Genomic DNA, 17,740 nt, shown 5'->3' with positions numbered 1-17,740 from the left:
GTTCTCCGGCTGGCGCTGGGCATCTAGGGATAAAAAAACGTAGGCATGCTACCCGGCCACTTCTAGTTGTGCGGCAGGTTTAGTTCATGGTCAGTATAGTTTCCATCTTCCAAGAGCTAGTTCTCATATTTGCTGGGCTATGTTCTCTCGCCATTGAGAATCATGACAGGGAGGGTCCTACACTGTCTAATATTAAAAACCTTACTATGTGTCAAAGTTGACCTCCGTGTGTGAATAAGGGCAGACAAACAGACCAGATCCCAACCAGTGGACACCAGTTGAGGAAGGTTTTGTATATTTTATGGCTAATGTGAACATGCGTTTATGTGCTGTATGTATACCAACTCAAACCAAGCTCAATTTTTGTGTTTTTTCTTAGCATTTTTGCATGCTGTGCAAGCCACGGTGTGGCCTCCCTTTCCTGAGCTGGAAATTACACTTAAAGGCTTCCCCCCAAACTGGTGTCCACTGGTTGGGACCCGGTCCGTTTGTCTGCCCTTATTCACCCACTAAAGTCAACTTTGACACATGGTAAGGTTTTTAATATTAGACAGCATAGGACAGTCCCGATCAGAGTCACCTTGTCGACGGTGGGATGGCTTTTATGCTATTTTTGATCAAAAACAGTATTACTAAGTAGGGTTGAGCGACTTTCATTTTTTTAAGATCGAGTAGGGTTTTGGGAAACCCGATTTTGTCCAGAGTCGAGTCGAGTGCAGTCGGCCGATTATCGCTAAAAGTCGGGGATCGACCGAAACACGAAACCCAATGCAAGTCAATGGGGAAGCATAGTCGGCAGTGAGTGGAGGCCAGGAAAACACCTACAGTGCCCATTTTAATGCCAAAAACATCCATTCTTGTTTCTGAAGCTTGCCAATCTTAATTAACTGTATAATAATAGTTGGGCATAGGGAATTGGGGGAAAGTTGTGGGGGGAGTAGGGCTGGCTCAAGTTTTTCGTGGGCCCAGGAAATGCGGACTACGTCACGGCGGTGTTGCAGGGAAAGGTAAGTATTTAAAAGTTGCAAGTGCTGTGATCCTGAGCAAGCAGGGGGGGCCCACTCGTTCGCATTGCCACTGGCACAGGGCCCCTCAAAGTACGGCGGTGTGTTTGCATGGCGGGGGCGCCTCCCACCAGCAGCGACACTTTTGCGTACTCTGAGGGGCCCTGTGCCAGTGACGTCGCCAACGAGTATGCCCCCCCACCTGATGAAGGAACCTGCACTTTCATCTGCACCTTCCTCTTTGTCCCTGTGTAAGGTGGTATAACATGCGGGAAGGGGAACCTTACTTTCAGCAGGGACAGATTCTGGCTGTGTAGAGTACAAGGGGAATGTAGTGGTCTAGGTCAATGTACCAGCAGACTCATTTAGCAGTGGCTGGGCAATGGGCAGGATGAGGAGGAAACAGATATAGGGCCAAAGAATAAAGTAGGCTACATGCAGTTCAAAATTGGTAACAGGACTAAACAGGCGGCATTGCTTTGTTCAGTGGAGTAGCAAACCCAAGAGCAGCAGACACTGTTTCAAGGGCCTAACCACACTAGTAGGCCAAATGCAGTTTAATATCTGATAGTATAGGGCGAAAGCCAGAATGTGGAAGCTCAGCTTTGTTCAGTTGAGGACAACACCAGGGAGGGGCAGAAGCCGTTAGTAGGCCCTAACCACCATTTTTTTTTTAAAACCACTTAATGAGAGCCTGAAGGTTGAAGCTCAGCTTTATTTAGTTGAGGACAACACCAGGGAGGGGCAGAAGCCGTTAGTAGGCCCTAACCACCATTTTTTTTTTAAAACCACTTAATGAGAGCCTGAAGGTTGAAGCTCAGCTTTATTTAGTTGAGGACAACACCAGGGAGGGGCAGAAGCCGTTAGTAGGCCCTAACCACCATTTTTTTTTTTTTTAAAACCACTTAATGAGAGCCGGAAGGTTGAAGCTCAGCTTTATTTAGTTGAGGACAACACCAGGGAGGGGCAGAAGCCGTTAGTAGGCCCTAACCACCATTTTTTTTTTAAAACCACTTAATGAGAGCCGGAAGGTTGAAGCTCAGCTTTATTTAGTTGAGGACAACACCAGGGAGGGGCAGAAGCCGTTAGTAGGCCCTAACCACCATTTTTTTTTTAAAACCACTTAATGAGAGCCGGAAGGTTGAAGCTCAGCTTTATTTAGTTGAGGACAACACCAGGGAGGGGCAGAAGCCGTTAGTAGGCCCTAACCACCATTTTTTTTTTTTAAACCACATAATGAGAGCCGGAAGGTTGAAGCTCAGCTTTATTTAGTTGAGGACAACACCAGGGAGGGGCAGAAGCCGTTAGTAGGCCCTAACCACCATTTTTTTTTTAAAACCACTTAATGAGAGCCGGAAGGTTGAAGCTCAGCTTTATTTAGTTGAGGGCAACACCAGGGAGGGGCAGAAGCCGTTAGTAGGCCCTAACCACCATTTTTTTTTTTTAAAACCACTTAATGAGAGCCGGAAGGTTGAAGCTCAGCTTTATTTAGTTGAGGACAACACCAGGGAGGGGCACACAGACAGACACCTTTAGTAGGCCTGAAAAGCCTATTGCATTTTTCAAAATGGTAATTTGGAGCAGAAGGTTGAAGCTCAGCTTTATTTAGTTGAGGGCAACACCAGGGAGGGGCAGAAGCCGTTAGTAGGCCCTAACCAAAGTTGAAGGCCAAATGCAGTTTAATTTCTGATACTATAGGCCGAAAGCCAGAAGGTGGAAGTTCCGATTTAGACAGTGGAGGACAATTTGAATTAGGGACTGCAGACAGACTTAGTAGGCTGTCCCCTGTGGACCATGCATCCACCACATTAACCCATTGCGCCGTAATGGACACGTAATCTTCCGTGGCCATGCCTACAGGTCCATGCGTCTGTTGTCAGGTGCACCTTTGTACTCACAGATTGCCAGAGTGCATGGACAATGCGGTCTTCTACATGCTGGTGGAGGGTTGGGATGGCTTTTCTCGCAAAAGAAGTGTCGACTGGTTAGCTTGTAGCGTGGTACAGCGTAGTCCATCATGGCCTTATTAATAGTAAATAAAATATATAACTAGGCTCTATGAACTTTTAAATAGGTTCCAGGGGTACACGGGCAGCATTGGTGTGGTCAGTGGAGGAGTATTGCAAGTAGGGGCTGCAGACAGGCTATCAAAGGCCTAAAATAACAAACAGTAGGCAGTCATGGCAGTTTTACATCGGTTACATGGATACACAGGCAGCTAGGTGGTGAGTGGAGGAGTATTTAAAGTAAGGACCGCAGACAGGCTATCAAAGGCCTAACATAACAAACAATAGGCTCATGGCAGTTTTACAGCGGTTACATGGATAGACGGGCAGGCAGCTTGGTGGTGAGTGGAGGAGTATTTAAAGTAGGGACCGCAGACAGGCTGTCAAAGGCCTAACATAACAAACAATAGGCTCATGGCAGTTTTACAGCGGTTACATGGATACACGGGCAGGCAGCTTGGTGGTGAGTGGAGGAGTATTTAAAGTATGGACCGCAGACAGGCTTCGAAGGCCTAACACAATAAAATGGGCTGGCTGTAGGCACTTTAAAATTGGTTCCAGGGGTACACGGGCAGCAGTGGTCTGGTCAGTGGAGGCCTAGTGGAAGTATGGACCGCAGACAGGCTTCGAAGGCCTAACACAATAAAATGGGCTGGCTGTAGGCACTTTAAAATTGGTTCCAGGGGTACACGGGCAGCAGTGGTCTGGTCAGTGGAGGACTAGTGGAAGGAGGGAGCGCAGAAAGGCTTCAAAGGCCTAAAATAACAAACAATAGGCTCATGGCAGTTTTACAGCGGTTACATGGATACACGGGCAGGCAGCTTGGTGGTGAGTGGAGGAGTATTTAAAGTATGGACCGCAGACAGGCTTCGAAGGCCTAACACAATAAAATGGGCTGGCTGTAGGCACTTTAAAATTGGTTCCAGGGGTACACGGGCAGCAGTGGTCTGGTCAGTGGAGGCCTAGTGGAAGGAGGGACCGCAGACAGGCTTCGAAGGCCTAACACAATAAAATGGGCTGGCTGTAGGCACTTTAAAATTGGTTCCAGGGGTACACGGGCAGCAGTGGTCTGGTCAGTGGAGGCCTAGTGGAAGTATGGACCGCAGACAGGCTTCGAAGGCCTAACACAATAAAATGGGCTGGCTGTAGGCACTTTAAAATTGGTTCCAGGGGTACACGGGCAGCAGTGGTCTGGTCAGTGGAGGCCTAGTGGAAGGAGGGACCGCAGACAGGCTTCGAAGGCCTAACACAATAAAATGGGCTGGCTGTAGGCACTTTAAAATTGGTTCCAGGGGTACACGGGCAGCAGTGGTCTGGTCAGTGGAGGACTAGTGGAAGGAGGGAGCGCAGAAAGGCTTCAAAGGCCTAAAATAACAAACAATAGGCTCATGGCAGTTTTACAGCGGTTACATGGATACACGGGCAGGCAGCTTGGTGCTGAGTGGAGGAGTAGTGCAAGGAGTGTCTGTCCCAGTACTCCCAAAATATAAATAGATGTTAATGTCTCGCAAAACAACCAAAACAAAAAAAAAGGTGGCATACTTAGGTACAGGGGTGGGCTCATCTGCTGTGTTTCTGACATAGTAATTTGGCAGTAACTATTTAATGGTGCCAATATAGGACACAGACACAGACTACTTTAAGTTGCATCATAGATGTCTACAAATTTGTATTGTCAGTGCCAGACATTGAATGATGTCAGCGAATAGACTAAAGATTGGTGGAGCTGTGCGACATAATTTTGCACGTGGTAGAGCCCAGTTTGAGCTGGGGTAGGGGGGAACTCTCTTGAGGCCGGCGGGACCGCCCCAGGGCCACTCATGTTACAACGGTGTGTCTGACGTTGGGTGCGCACCACCACCGCCAGAGACACTACATTGTACTATGAGGGACCCAGTAGCAATGCCGTCAACCAAAAGCGAGCACACCCACCTCTTCAGACAAACAGCAGTCTCACGGGTGCTTGCGCCAAGTCGCGATACCACGGCCCCGTGTGGGGAGTTTGGCCATTTAGGGAGGTGTAAACATGTCGTATGCTGTACAATCTGCAGCAGCAAATTAGACATTAGAAAAGTAATTCACAGGCAAGAGCTTTTCATAGGAAAGCTAGGTGTCGGCCGGGCAAGGTGGGGCAAAAGATTTTGAAATCCAGTTGTGGTTCATTTTAATGAATGTTAGATCGTCAACATTTTGGGTAGCCAGACGAGTCCTTTTTTCGGTTAATATTGACCCTGCAGCACTGAATACTCTTTCTGATAGGACACTTGCTGCCGGGCAAGCAAGCTCCTGCAATGCATATTCTGCCAATTCTGGCCAGGTGTCTAATTTGGAGGCCCAGTAATCAAATGGGAATGACGGTTGAGGGAGAACATCGATAAGGGATGAAAAATAGTTAGTAACCATACTGGACAAATGTTGTCTCCTGTCACTTTCAATTGATGCAGCAGTACCTGTCCTGTCTGCGGTCATAGCAAAATCACTCCACAACCTGGTCAGAAAACCCCTCTGTCCAACGCCACTTCTGATGTGTGCACCCCTAACACTCCTAGTCTGCTGCCCCCTGGAGCTCGTGTGAGAACGATCACGTGCGCTGTGTGCTGGGAATGCCTGAAGCAAACGGTCAACAAGAGTTGATTGTTTGGTTGCTAATATTAGTTCCAAGTTCTCATGTGGCATAATATTTTGCAATTTGCCTTTATAGCGTGGATCAAGGAGGCAGGCCAACCAGTAATCGTCATCGTTCATCATTTTCGTAATGCGTGTGTCCCTTTTTAGGATACGTAAGGCATAATCCGCCATGTGGGCCAAAGTTCCAGTTGTCAAATCTCCGGTTGTGATTGGTTGAGGGGCAGTTGCAGGCAAATCTACGTCACTTGTGTCCCTCAAAAAACCAGAACCCGGCCGTGACACGCAACCAATTTCCTGTGCCCCCGTGAAAGTTTCCGCATTAAAAATATACTCATCCCCATCATCCTCCTCGTCCTCCACCTCCTCTTCGCCCGCTACCTCGTCCTGTACACTGCCCTGACCAGACAATGGCTGACTGTCATCAAGGCTTCCCTCTTCCTCTGGTGCAGACGCCTGCTCCTTTATGTGCGTCAAACTTTGCATCAGCAGACGCATTAGGGGGATGCTCATGCTTATTACGGCGTTGTCTGCACTAACCAGCCGTGTGCATTCCTCAAAACACTGAAGGACTTGACACATGTCTTGTATCTTCGACCACTGCACACCTGACAACTCCATGTCTGCCATCCTACTGCCTGCCCGTGTATCCTCCCACAAATAAATAACAGCACGCCTCTGTTCGCACAGTCTCTGAAGCATGTGCAGTGTTGAGTTCCACCTTGTTGCAACGTCTATGATTAGGCGATGCTGGGGAAGGTTCAAAGACCGCTGATAGGTCTGCATACGGCTGGCGTGTACAGGCGAACGTCGGATATGTGAGCAAAGTGCACGCACTTTGAGGAGCAGGTCGGAGAACCCAGGATAAGTTTTCAATAAGCACTGCACCACCAGGTTTAAGGTGTGAGCCAGGCAAGGAATGTGTTTCAGTTGGGAAAGGGAGATGGCAGCCATGAAATTCCTTCCGTTATCACTCACTACCTTGCCTGCCTCAAGATCTACTGTGCCCAGCCACGACTGCGTTTCTTGTTGCAAGAACTCGGACAGAACTTCCGCGGTGTGTCTGTTGTCGCCCAAACACTTCATAGCCAATACAGCCTGCTGACGCTTGGCAGTAGCTGGCCCATAATGGGACAACTGGTGTGCAACAGTGTCATCTGCCGATGGAGTGGTTGGCCGACTGCGTTCTGTGGAAGAGCTGTAGCTTCTGCAGGAGGACGAGGAGGAGGAGGAGGGGGTGCGAACGCCTACAGCCAACTGTTTCCTAGACCGTGGGCTAGGCACAACTGTCCCTAAATTGATGTCGCCTGTGGACCCTGCATCCACCACATTCACCCAGTGTGCCGTGATGGACACATAACGTCCCTGGCCATGCCTACTGGTCCATGCATCTGTAGTCAGGTGCACCTTTGTACTCACAGATTGCCTGAGTGCATGGACGATGCGCTGTTTAACATGCTGGTGCAGGGCTGGGATGGCTTTTCTGGAAAAAAAGTGTCGACTGGGTAGCTCGTATCGTGGTTCAGCGTACTCCATCAGGGCTTTGAAAGCTTCGCTTTCAACTAACCGGTAGGGCATCATCTCTAACGAGATTAGTCTAGCTATGTGGGCGTTAAAACCCTGTGTACGCGGATGCGAGGATAAGTACTTCCTTTTTCTAACCAGAGTCTCATGTAGGGTGAGCTGGACTGGAGAGCTGTAGATCGTGGAACTTTCGGGTGTGCCGGTGGACATGGCAGACTGAGAGACGGTTGGAGACGGTATTGTTTCCGCCGGTGCCCTACATGCAATATTTCCTCCTACAAAACTGGTGATTCCCTGACCCTGACTGCTTTTGGCTGGCAAAGAAACCTGCACAGATACTGCCGGTGGTGCGGAAAATGGTGGCCTTACAGTGACGGAAGGGATGTTGCGTTGCTGACTAGCTTCATTGGCCGAGGGTGCTACAACCTTGAGGGACGTTTGGTAGTTAGTCCAGGCTTGAGAATGCATGGTGGTTAAGTGTCTATGCATGCAACTAGTATTTAGACTTTTCAGATTCTGACCTCTGCTTAAGCTAGTTGAACATTTTTGACAGATGACTTTGCGCTGATCAGTTGGATGTTGTTTAAAAAAATGCCAGACTGCACTCTTCCTAGACTCTGATCCCTTTTCAGGGATTGCAGACTGAGCTTTAACCGGATGGCAACGCTGTGCTCCAACAGGTTTTGGCTTTGACACGCGTTTTGGTCCAGATACGGGCCCGGCAGATGGAACCTGTTGCGATGTTGATGCCTGCTGCGGCCCCTCCTCCACCTCCGCTTCTGAACTACTGCCGCCTGCACCCTGTTCCCCCAATGGCTGCCAATCGGGGTCAATAACTGGGTCATCTATTACCTCCTCTTCGAGCTCGTGTGCAACTTCGTCTGTGTCACTGTGTCGGTCGGTGGTATAGCGTTCGTGGCGGGGCAACATAGTCTCATCAGGGTCTGATTGTGGATCTGTACCCTGAGAGGGCAATGTGGTGGTCTGAGTCAAAGGAGCAGCATAGTACTCTGGCTGTGGCTGTGCATCAGTGCACTCCATGTCAGAATATACTTGTAATGGGCATGGCCTGTTAAATGTTTCACTTTCTAAGCCAGGGACGGTATGTGTAAAGAGCTCCATGGAGTGACCCGTTGTGTCGCCTGCTGCATCCTTCTCTCTTGTTGTAGTTTTTGCTGAGGAGGACAAGGAAGCGACTTGTCCCTGACCGTGAACATCCACAAGCGACGCGCTGCTTTTACATTTACCAGTTTCGGAAGAGGAGGCAAAAGAGCTAGAGGCTGAGTCTGCAATGTAAGCCAAAACTTGCTGTTGCTGCTCCGCCTTTAAAAGCGGTTTTCCTACTCCCAGAAAAGAGAGCGTTCGAGGCCTTGTGTAGCCTGACGACGAAACTGGCTCCACAGCTCCAGACTTAGGTGGAATATTTTTATCCCCACGACCACCTGATGCTCCACTACCACTACCATCATTACCAGCTGACAATGAACGCCCACGACGACCTCTTGCACCAGACTTCCTCATTGTTTTAAAATCTTAACCAAAGTAACTTTATTTGTTGCTATCAAACAACTTACACGGTGAGCTATAACTTCAGTATGATTTCAATATCCCTTAACAGGTTGGTGAGACCACAAGGAAAATCAGGCACAATGTTACACACTCTGTTTTCTGTGGCACAAAATCACAGAGATGACACACACGCAGGACTGTCACTCAAGCACTAATGTCAATATTAATCTCCCACCTAATTTATTTATTTTTTTTTCTCAGGGAGACTTTAGAAACCAAATAATATTAAAAAAAAAAAAAAAAAAGGCTTTCTATGGCCCACAATTAGAGAGAGAGAGGTGGCACAACCAGGAGTCAAGACTGGCGCACAAGCTGAAAGGGCAATATTACTCTCCCACTGTTTTTTATGTTTTTTTTGTTTTTTTCAGGGAGACTTTAGAAACCAAATAATATTAAAAAAACCAAAAAAAAAAAAGGCTTTCTATGGCCCACTGAATGAGAGGGAGAGAGGTGGCACACCCAGGAGTCAAGACTGGCACACAAGCTGAAAGGGCAATATTACTCTCCCACTGTTTTTTTATGTATTTTTTGTTTTTTCAGGGAGACTTTAGAAACCCAATAATATTTAAAAAAAAAAATAAATAGGCTTTCTATGGCCCACTGAATGAGAGGGAGAGAGGTGACACACCCAGGAGTCAAGACTGGCACACAAGCTGAAAGGGCAATATTACTCTCCCACTGTTTTTTTAGGTTTTTTTTTTTTTTTCAGGGAGAATTAGAAACCAAATAATATTAAAAAAAAAAAAAAAATAGGCTTTCTATGGCCCACTGAATGAAAGGGAGAGAGGTGGCACACCCAGGAGTCAAGACTGGCACACAAGCTGAAAGGGCAATATTACTCTCCCACTGTTTTTTTATGTATTTTTTGTTTTTTCAGGGAGACTTTAGAAACCCAATAATATTTAAAAAAAAAAATAAATAGGCTTTCTATGGCCCACTGAATGAGAGGGAGAGAGGTGGCACACCCAGGAGTCAAGACTGGCACACAAGCTGAAAGGGCAATATTACTCTCCCACTGTTTTTTTAGGTTTTTTTTTTTTTTTCAGGGAGAATTAGAAACCAAATAATATTAAAAAAAAAAAAAATAGGCTTTCTATGGCCCACTGAATGAAAGGGAGAGAGGTGGCACACCCAGGAGTCAAGACTGGCACACAAGCTGAAAGGGCAATATTACTCTCCCACTGTTTTTTTATGTATTTTTTGTTTTTTCAGGGAGACTTTAGAAACCCAATAATATTTAAAAAAAAAAATAAATAGGCTTTCTATGGCCCACTGAATGAGAGGGAGAGAGGTGGCACACCCAGGAGTCAAGACTGGCACACAAGCTGAAAGGGCAATATTACTCTCCCACTGTTTTTTTAGGTTTTTTTTTTTTTTCAGGGAGACTTTAGAAACCAAATAATATTAAAAAAAAAAAAAAAAAAAAAAAAATAGGCTTGCTATAGCCCACTGAATGAGAGATAGCACACACAGCAGTGGCACACAAGCCCTGACTGAGGCCAATATTTTTCTCCCACTGATTGATGTAGTGTTTTTGTGTTGAGGTAGAATTTAGAACACAAATCACGGAAAAAATAAATAGGCTTTCTATGGCCCACTGAATGAAAGGGAGAGAGGTGGCACACCCAGGAGTCAAGACTGGCACACAAGCTGAAAGGGCAATATTACTCTCCCACTGTTTTTTTATGTATTTTTTGTTTTTTCAGGGAGACTTTAGAAACCCAATAATATTTTAAAAAAAAAATAAATAGGCTTTCTATGGCCCACTGAATGAGAGGGAGAGAGGTGGCACACCCAGGAGTCAAGACTGGCACACAAGCTGAAAGGGCAATATTACTCTCCCACTGTTTTTTTAGGTTTTTTTTTTTTTTTCAGGGAGAATTAGAAACCAAATAATATTAAAAAAAAAAAAAAAATAGGCTTTCTATGGCCCACTGAATGAAAGGGAGAGAGGTGGCACACCCAGGAGTCAAGACTGGCACACAAGCTGAAAGGGCAATATTACTCTCCCACTGTTTTTTTATGTATTTTTTGTTTTTTTCAGGGAGACTTTAGAAACCCAATAATATTTAAAAAAAAAAATAAATAGGCTTTCTATGGCCCACTGAATGAGAGGGAGAGAGGTGGCACACCCAGGAGTCAAGACTGGCACACAAGCTGAAAGGGCAATATTACTCTCCCACTGTTTTTTTAGGTTTTTTTTTTTTTTCAGGGAGACTTTTGAAACCAAATAATATTAAAAAAAAAAAAAAAAAAAAAATATAGGCTTGCTATAGCCCACTGAATGAGAGATAGCGCACACACAGCAGTGGCACACAAGCCCTGACTGAGGCCAATATTTTTCTCCCACTGATTGATGTAGTGTTTCTGTGTTGAGGTAGATTTTAGAACACAAATCACGGAAAAAATAAATAGGCTTTCTATGGCCCACTCAGTGAGAGATGGCACACACAGGGATGGCACTGTAGCAGAAATGCCAATCTTAATCTCCCACAAAAAAAAAACAAAAAAAAAAAAAAAACTGTCCTACAATTACTATCTCCCTGCAGTAATGTAAGCCAGGTATGGCAGGCAGCAATAGGAGTGGACTGATGCACAAATTAAATAAAAAGTGTGGACAAACAAAAAAGATAGCTGTGCAGAAAGGAAGGAACAAGAGGATATGTGCTTTGAAAAAAGCAGTTGGTTTCCACAGTGGCGTACACACAGCAATACAGCTATCACGGAGCCTTCTAGGGCAGCCCAATGAGCTACAGCGCTGAGGGGAAAAAAATAAATAAATAGCTTCCACAGTCCCTGCACACCGAAGGTGGTGTTGGACAGTGGAAATCGCTGCAGCACAAGCGGTTTGGTGGTTAGTGGACCCTGCCTAACGCTCTCCCTGCTTCTGATGAAGCGGCAGCAACCTGTCCCTAAGCTCAGATCAGCAGCAGTAAGATGGCGGTCGGCGGGAACGCCCCTTTATAGCCCCTGTGACGCCGCAGACAGCAAGCCAATCACTGCAATGCCCTTCTCTAAGATGGTGGGGACCAGGATCTATGTCATCACGCTGCCCACACTCTGCGTTCACCTTCATTGGCTGAGAAATGGCGCTTTTCGCGTCATTGAAACGCGACTTTGGCGCGAAAGTCGCGTACCGCATGGCCGACAAGCACAGGGGTCGGATCGGGTTTCATGAGACGCCGACTTAGCCAAAAGTCGGCGACTTTTGAAAATGATCGACCCGTTTCGCTCAACCCTATTACTAAGAACTCTATAAGTCAACCAAATAAACAACTATATGTGTGGTCGTGTATCTGTATAAATACATAACACCTATAGATATGAAACAACAACCAATGATTTAAGATTAAAATATACATTTTATTATAAACACAATAATAACAGTTTAAAATTCAGGAAAGGACCACCAGGTGGCAGTAGAATGCAGGTTATCATACAAGGGCATGTCTGTTGTGAATTCTGCTCTTGGGTTCCCTCCGGTGGTTGCTGGTAGTAATGCAGTTGTCCCTGGGTTGCAATCCTGGGCAGGTGTCCCTGCTGATTGCAGCTCTGACTGGGATATTTAGGTGTGCAGGATTCATTAGCCCTTGCCAGTTGTCCATTGTTCTTGGAGGTTTTGCATCTCTGTCTGGTTCCTCCTGCCCTGCTGCCAAATCAACAAAGATAAGTGTCTGTTTTTTTGTTTCTACAGCACACATGCTGTGTGCTTTACAATTCAGTGCTATTCATTGTTTTTTCTTGTCCAGCTTAGACTGTGTTTGGATATTTTCAGTCAAGTTGGATTCTCAGGAGAAGCAGATATACGTTCCATGTCTTTAGTTAGATGTGGAATTTTTGTATTATCTGCTGTGGATATTTTTAGGGTTTTAATACTGACCGCTTAGTATTCTGTCCTATCCTATCCTATTTAGCTAGCGTGGCCTCTTTTGCTAAATCCTGATTTCTGCCTGCGTGTGTCTTTTCCTCTAAAACTCACAGTCAATATTTGTGGGGGCTGCCTATGCTTTGGGGTTCTGCTCTGAGGCAAGATAGAATTCCCATTTCCATCTATAGGGGTATTTAATCCTCCGGCTGTGTCGAGGTGTCTAGGATGTGTTAGGTACACCCCACGGCTACTTCTAGTTGCGGTGTTAGTTCAGGATTTGCGGTCAGTACAGGTTCCACCTCTCCTGAGAAAGTCCCATGCGGCTCCAAGGTCACCAGATCATAACACATGTCAATAAATTTTGAATAATTCATTTCTTAAGGAAATCAGATAATGTAACGAGCATGGAAATCTCACCATAAATGATCAAAAATTGAGGTAATTTTGCTTATATTGCACTGTTCACATTTCATAGTATATTCCATATGGAGAAGTAAGGGATAAAGTGAACATAGTGCATGTGGCAGAATTGATATTACAAATAAGTACTCAAAAAATAAATACAGTGACAAAAAAGTCAAATTTACCCAGAAAAGCCAAAATAATAAATAAATAATTAATAATAAACTACCTCTAAAGTGCACCAAATAAATCAGATTGCACTGCGTGTTAATAATTCAATATAAAGTGCATATGTCAGGAAAGTATCCATTTAGAGTGAACGCTGTGCATGAGTAAGCTATATAGATAAATACATAATATACCTCCAAAAATAGATATAATAAAGTGCCATGCACAGTAAATAAAGGAGGGAAACAAAGATATAAATAAAAATCAAATAGTTACCAAGTACACCAGAATGTAATCATGTGAAATGTTTCCATGGTCAGACATACCCTGATGATAAGTCCGCACGGCCCAACACGTGTTTCGCTTCAGCTTTGACGAGGGTCTCCCTCGTCAAAGCTGAAGCGAAACACGTTTCGCTTTTATTTATATCTTTGCTTCCCTCCTTTATTTACTGTGCATGGCACTTTATTATATCTATTTTTGGAGGTATATTATCTATTTATCTATATAGCTTACTCATGCACAGCGTTCACTTTAAATGGATACTTTCCTGACATATGCACTTTATATTGAATTATTAACATGCAGTGCAATGTGATTTATTTTGTGCACTTTAGAGGTAGTTTATTATTAATTATTAATTTATTTATTTAGATTTTTCTGGGTAAATTTGACTTTTTTGTCACTATATTTATTTTTTGAGTACTTATTTGTAATATCAATTCTGCCACATGCACTATGTTCACTTTATCCCTTTCTTCTCCATATGGAATATACTATGAAATGTGAACAGTGCAATATAAGCAAAATTACCTCAATTTTTGATCATTTATGGTGAGATTTCCATGCTCGTTACATTATATGATTTCCTTAAGAAATTAATTATTCAAAATTTATTGACATGCCCTTGTATGATAACCTGCATTCTACTGCCACCTGGTGGTCCTTTCCTGAATTTTAAACTGTTATTATTGTGTTTATAATAAAATGTATATTTTAATCTTAAATCATTGGTTGTTGTTTCATATCTATAGGTGTTAAGAACTCTATAAGTGGGATTTCTTGCCTGATGGTCCCTAAATGGGGTTGGGACCATCAGTTGTGTTGTCCAGAAGTCTGGTGGATACACAGCTGATAGTCCTACTGAATAGACTGTTAGAATTTGTATTAGGGCAACAAAAAAGCAGCTAAGTAAAGAAAAACGAGTGGCCATCATTACTTTAAGGAATGAAGGTCAGTCAGTCCGAAAAATTGGGAAAACTTTGAAAGTGTCCCCAAGTGCAGTGGCAAAAACCATCAAGTGCTACAAAGAAACTGGCTCACATGAGGACCGCCCCAGGAAAGGAAGACCAAGAGTCACCTCTGCTTCTGAGGATAAGTTTATCCGAGTCACCAGCCTCAGAAATCGCAGGTTAACAGCAGCTCAGATTAGAGACCAGGTCAATGCCACACAGAGTTCTAGCAGCAGACACATCTCTACAACAACTGTTAAGAGGAGACTTTGTGCAGCAGGCCTTCATGGTAAAATAGCTGCTAGGAAACCACTGCTAAGGACAGGCAACAAGCAGAAGAGACTTGTTTGGGCTAAAGAACACAGGGAATGGACATTAGACCAGTGGATCATCTCGCAAGATCGCAATGCATGGAGCAGTCACCGGAGCGTGGCCAAGGGGCCAAGGAACGGTGAGTATATAGCTATTTTTTATTATTTTTAACATTAGATCTTTTTACTATTGATGCTGCCTATGCAGCATCAATAGTAAAAAGTTGGTCACATGGTTAATAGCAGCGTTAACGGAGTGCATTACACCGCGGCATAACGCGGTCCGTTAACGCTGCCATTAACCCTGTGTGAGCGCTGACTGGAGGGGAGTATGGACTGCGGGCACTGACTGCGGGGAGTGAGGAGCAGCCATTTTGCCGCCGGACTGTGTCCGTCGCTGATTGATCGTGGCTGTTTTACCGCGACCAATCAGCGACTTGGGATTTCCGTGACAGACAGACAGAAGGACAGACGGAAAGACGGAAGTGACCCTTAGACAATTATATAGTAGATTTAACAAACAACCAACATATATGATGCCTACCAGGCAACCGAAAAAAAGTAGCTGACCTAAGCCGACTATTGCATCAAAAACAAATAAGAGGTGGGAGTCTTTTGGGTGTGTGTAGTTCACCCTATTAAGCCCTAAGTAGACCCTGCCGGCCAGCAGAGGTTGGCACCCTAACTTGTACGCAAACTGACCACCCCGCTCAGCGGCGGCTAACCCTAAAAGTCCCTATAAGACCCTGATTACCTTGGGAGAAGTAACAAAGGAACAAACAGAGTGATCTATTTCAAGTGTTTATTTCTGTTAATGTTGATAATTATGGCTTACAGCCAATGAAACCCCTATATGTGCACAGGTCTGACAACCCTTGCCCCACTTTTTCATGTTACGGACTGTTTTATGATCTACTGATCTCCAACCAAGATTGTTGGTCCACCTGATCTAATAACCTTATTTTGTTCTGTAACTGATGTAAGACCGAAACGTTTTGCTTAGAACTGGTGTGGACAACATTAATTATCTGATCACTTAAGTTGAGTGCTGAGTCTCTTAATATAGGTTTCTGCTGTGAGACATAAAGTACTGCACAACCTCGGTCTTCCGGCTACCGGTATCCGCTCTCAGCGTGGAGGAAGCTCACTAGCAGCTTCTCTCTCCAGCTCTTTACTTCTCCTTTGCTCCTTCCTCCTTTCAGTCTCTTTATAAGTTGCTCTGCTCTCTTTTTCCTTCTTCCCAGGAGCTGCAGAATCACTCGTCTGCACGGCCCCAGCTTTTTTTACTCACTCCTCGCTCTCCTCTCACCAACTGCCTCTCTCCAACTGCCTAGCAACTGACTCCTCCTTTCGACCAGAGAGAGCAGCTTCCCTGAAGTCGGGTGTAGAGCTCCCATTTCTGGCCTGGAGTCAGAACGGTGTTGTATGTGCTGAATACCTGTTAAAGGGATCCTTCCTCGCTTCCAAGCATGACATCAATCTCCCCGTGAGGAAAGCAAGGCCACTGTAACAACCGATTACCTGGGGTGTTATAAGTTCATCAGGAGGCACAAGGGAGTTTCATTGTTCATCAAACAACATCAGTGATAGATATAGCGCTGGGTTGTGGTAGTAATATGTGGTTAGGCCATGGTGTGGTAGTATTTATCCCTTATATGTGGTAGTATTTGGTCACTATGTGTTGGTAATATGTGGTCTGGTCATGGTGTGACTGTATTTGTTCCTTGTATGTGGTATTATTCGGTCACTATGTGGTGGTAATATGTGGCCCAGCCATGGTGAGATGGTATTCCTCCCTTGTACATTATGTGGTATGATTCGGTCACTATGTGGTGGTAATTTGTGGTCTGGTCATGGTGTTGTGGTATTTCTCCCTTGTACATGGTATTAAATGGTCATTATGTGGTGGTAATGTGTGCTCCAGTCATGGTGTGATGGTATTTGTCCCTTGTATGTTATATTATTGTTCATTTTAAAAAAATGTATGTATGTGACACATTCCCTTAAAGAAACATAAATAAATATGTACCTAAAAATAGTACTGGATATTTTAACAAATGTTTAATAGGTTAGAGTAGAGCAAGGCCCGGCCAAAAGAGTCTCCTTGTCGTGGTGGCTTGAAAAAAATTATTTTGGCCAAAACAAAAGCTGCTGGCTATGTATGTGATCTGGTGTTCGATGGTAAGTGTTAATTTCTGATTGGTGAGGACATGGTAGAGAAGTTGAGCTTTTCTATGAGTGGGCAGTGGGACTGTGGAAGGTTCGAGGGTTAGAGGCGGAGCTGGGGTGGAGCCTGGGCAGAGTCTCAAGGGGGCCCGAAAATTTTGCCAGTATGGGGCCTCGAAGTTCCTGGTGGCAGCTCTGTGCACAATGCCACTTCTCCTGTCCTGTATATATACATCGCACAGTACCACATCTCGTGTCCTGTATACTGGGTTTAATTCTCAGTATGTGCTCTTTCTCTGAATTTTTAGGACATCTCTGGGTTGTGTGCTTTCATTAATGGGCAAGACAAATGTCCGTGAAAAATTTGGACCGTCCGAGAATTTCGCTTTCAGTTGTCCAAGAAATATCACATATTAGGTTGACAATCCTGAGTCTAGTCAAAGGTGGAAATGGGCCCACTTACCTTTTGGGCCCCTGTGCGAGATCCAGGTTTATATGTCCGCAGCGGGTGTGATGATTGGATACATCCATACAGTTAATAAACAGAGGTAATGAGCTCTTTACAATAATAAGTGCCTAAACCTCCATGTAATATCCTCTTTGTTGTGTGTAAATGGAAACATCAATAAGGTATCCTCACAATTAAAGCTATCCCCTACTACAGGATGGGGGATCATTTACTGTTCACTGGCTGTATGACTACTCCATTAATCCATCCATCGGACGATTTGCTGCATTTCCATACAGTCTAGGCAATCCTCTGTGATACATGTTACCTGCACTGATACATTGTAACAAATTTCAGTACAGGGAAGAGACACTTTGTTGCCAAATACTCAATGTGGGTTATTGGTACCAAGCACGC

The sequence above is a fragment of the Ranitomeya variabilis genome, chromosome 3, assembly GCF_051348905.1.
Source record: "Ranitomeya variabilis isolate aRanVar5 chromosome 3, aRanVar5.hap1, whole genome shotgun sequence".
Taxonomy (NCBI): Eukaryota; Metazoa; Chordata; class Amphibia; order Anura; family Dendrobatidae; genus Ranitomeya; species Ranitomeya variabilis.
Note: the sequence above shows the minus strand (reverse complement) of the source record.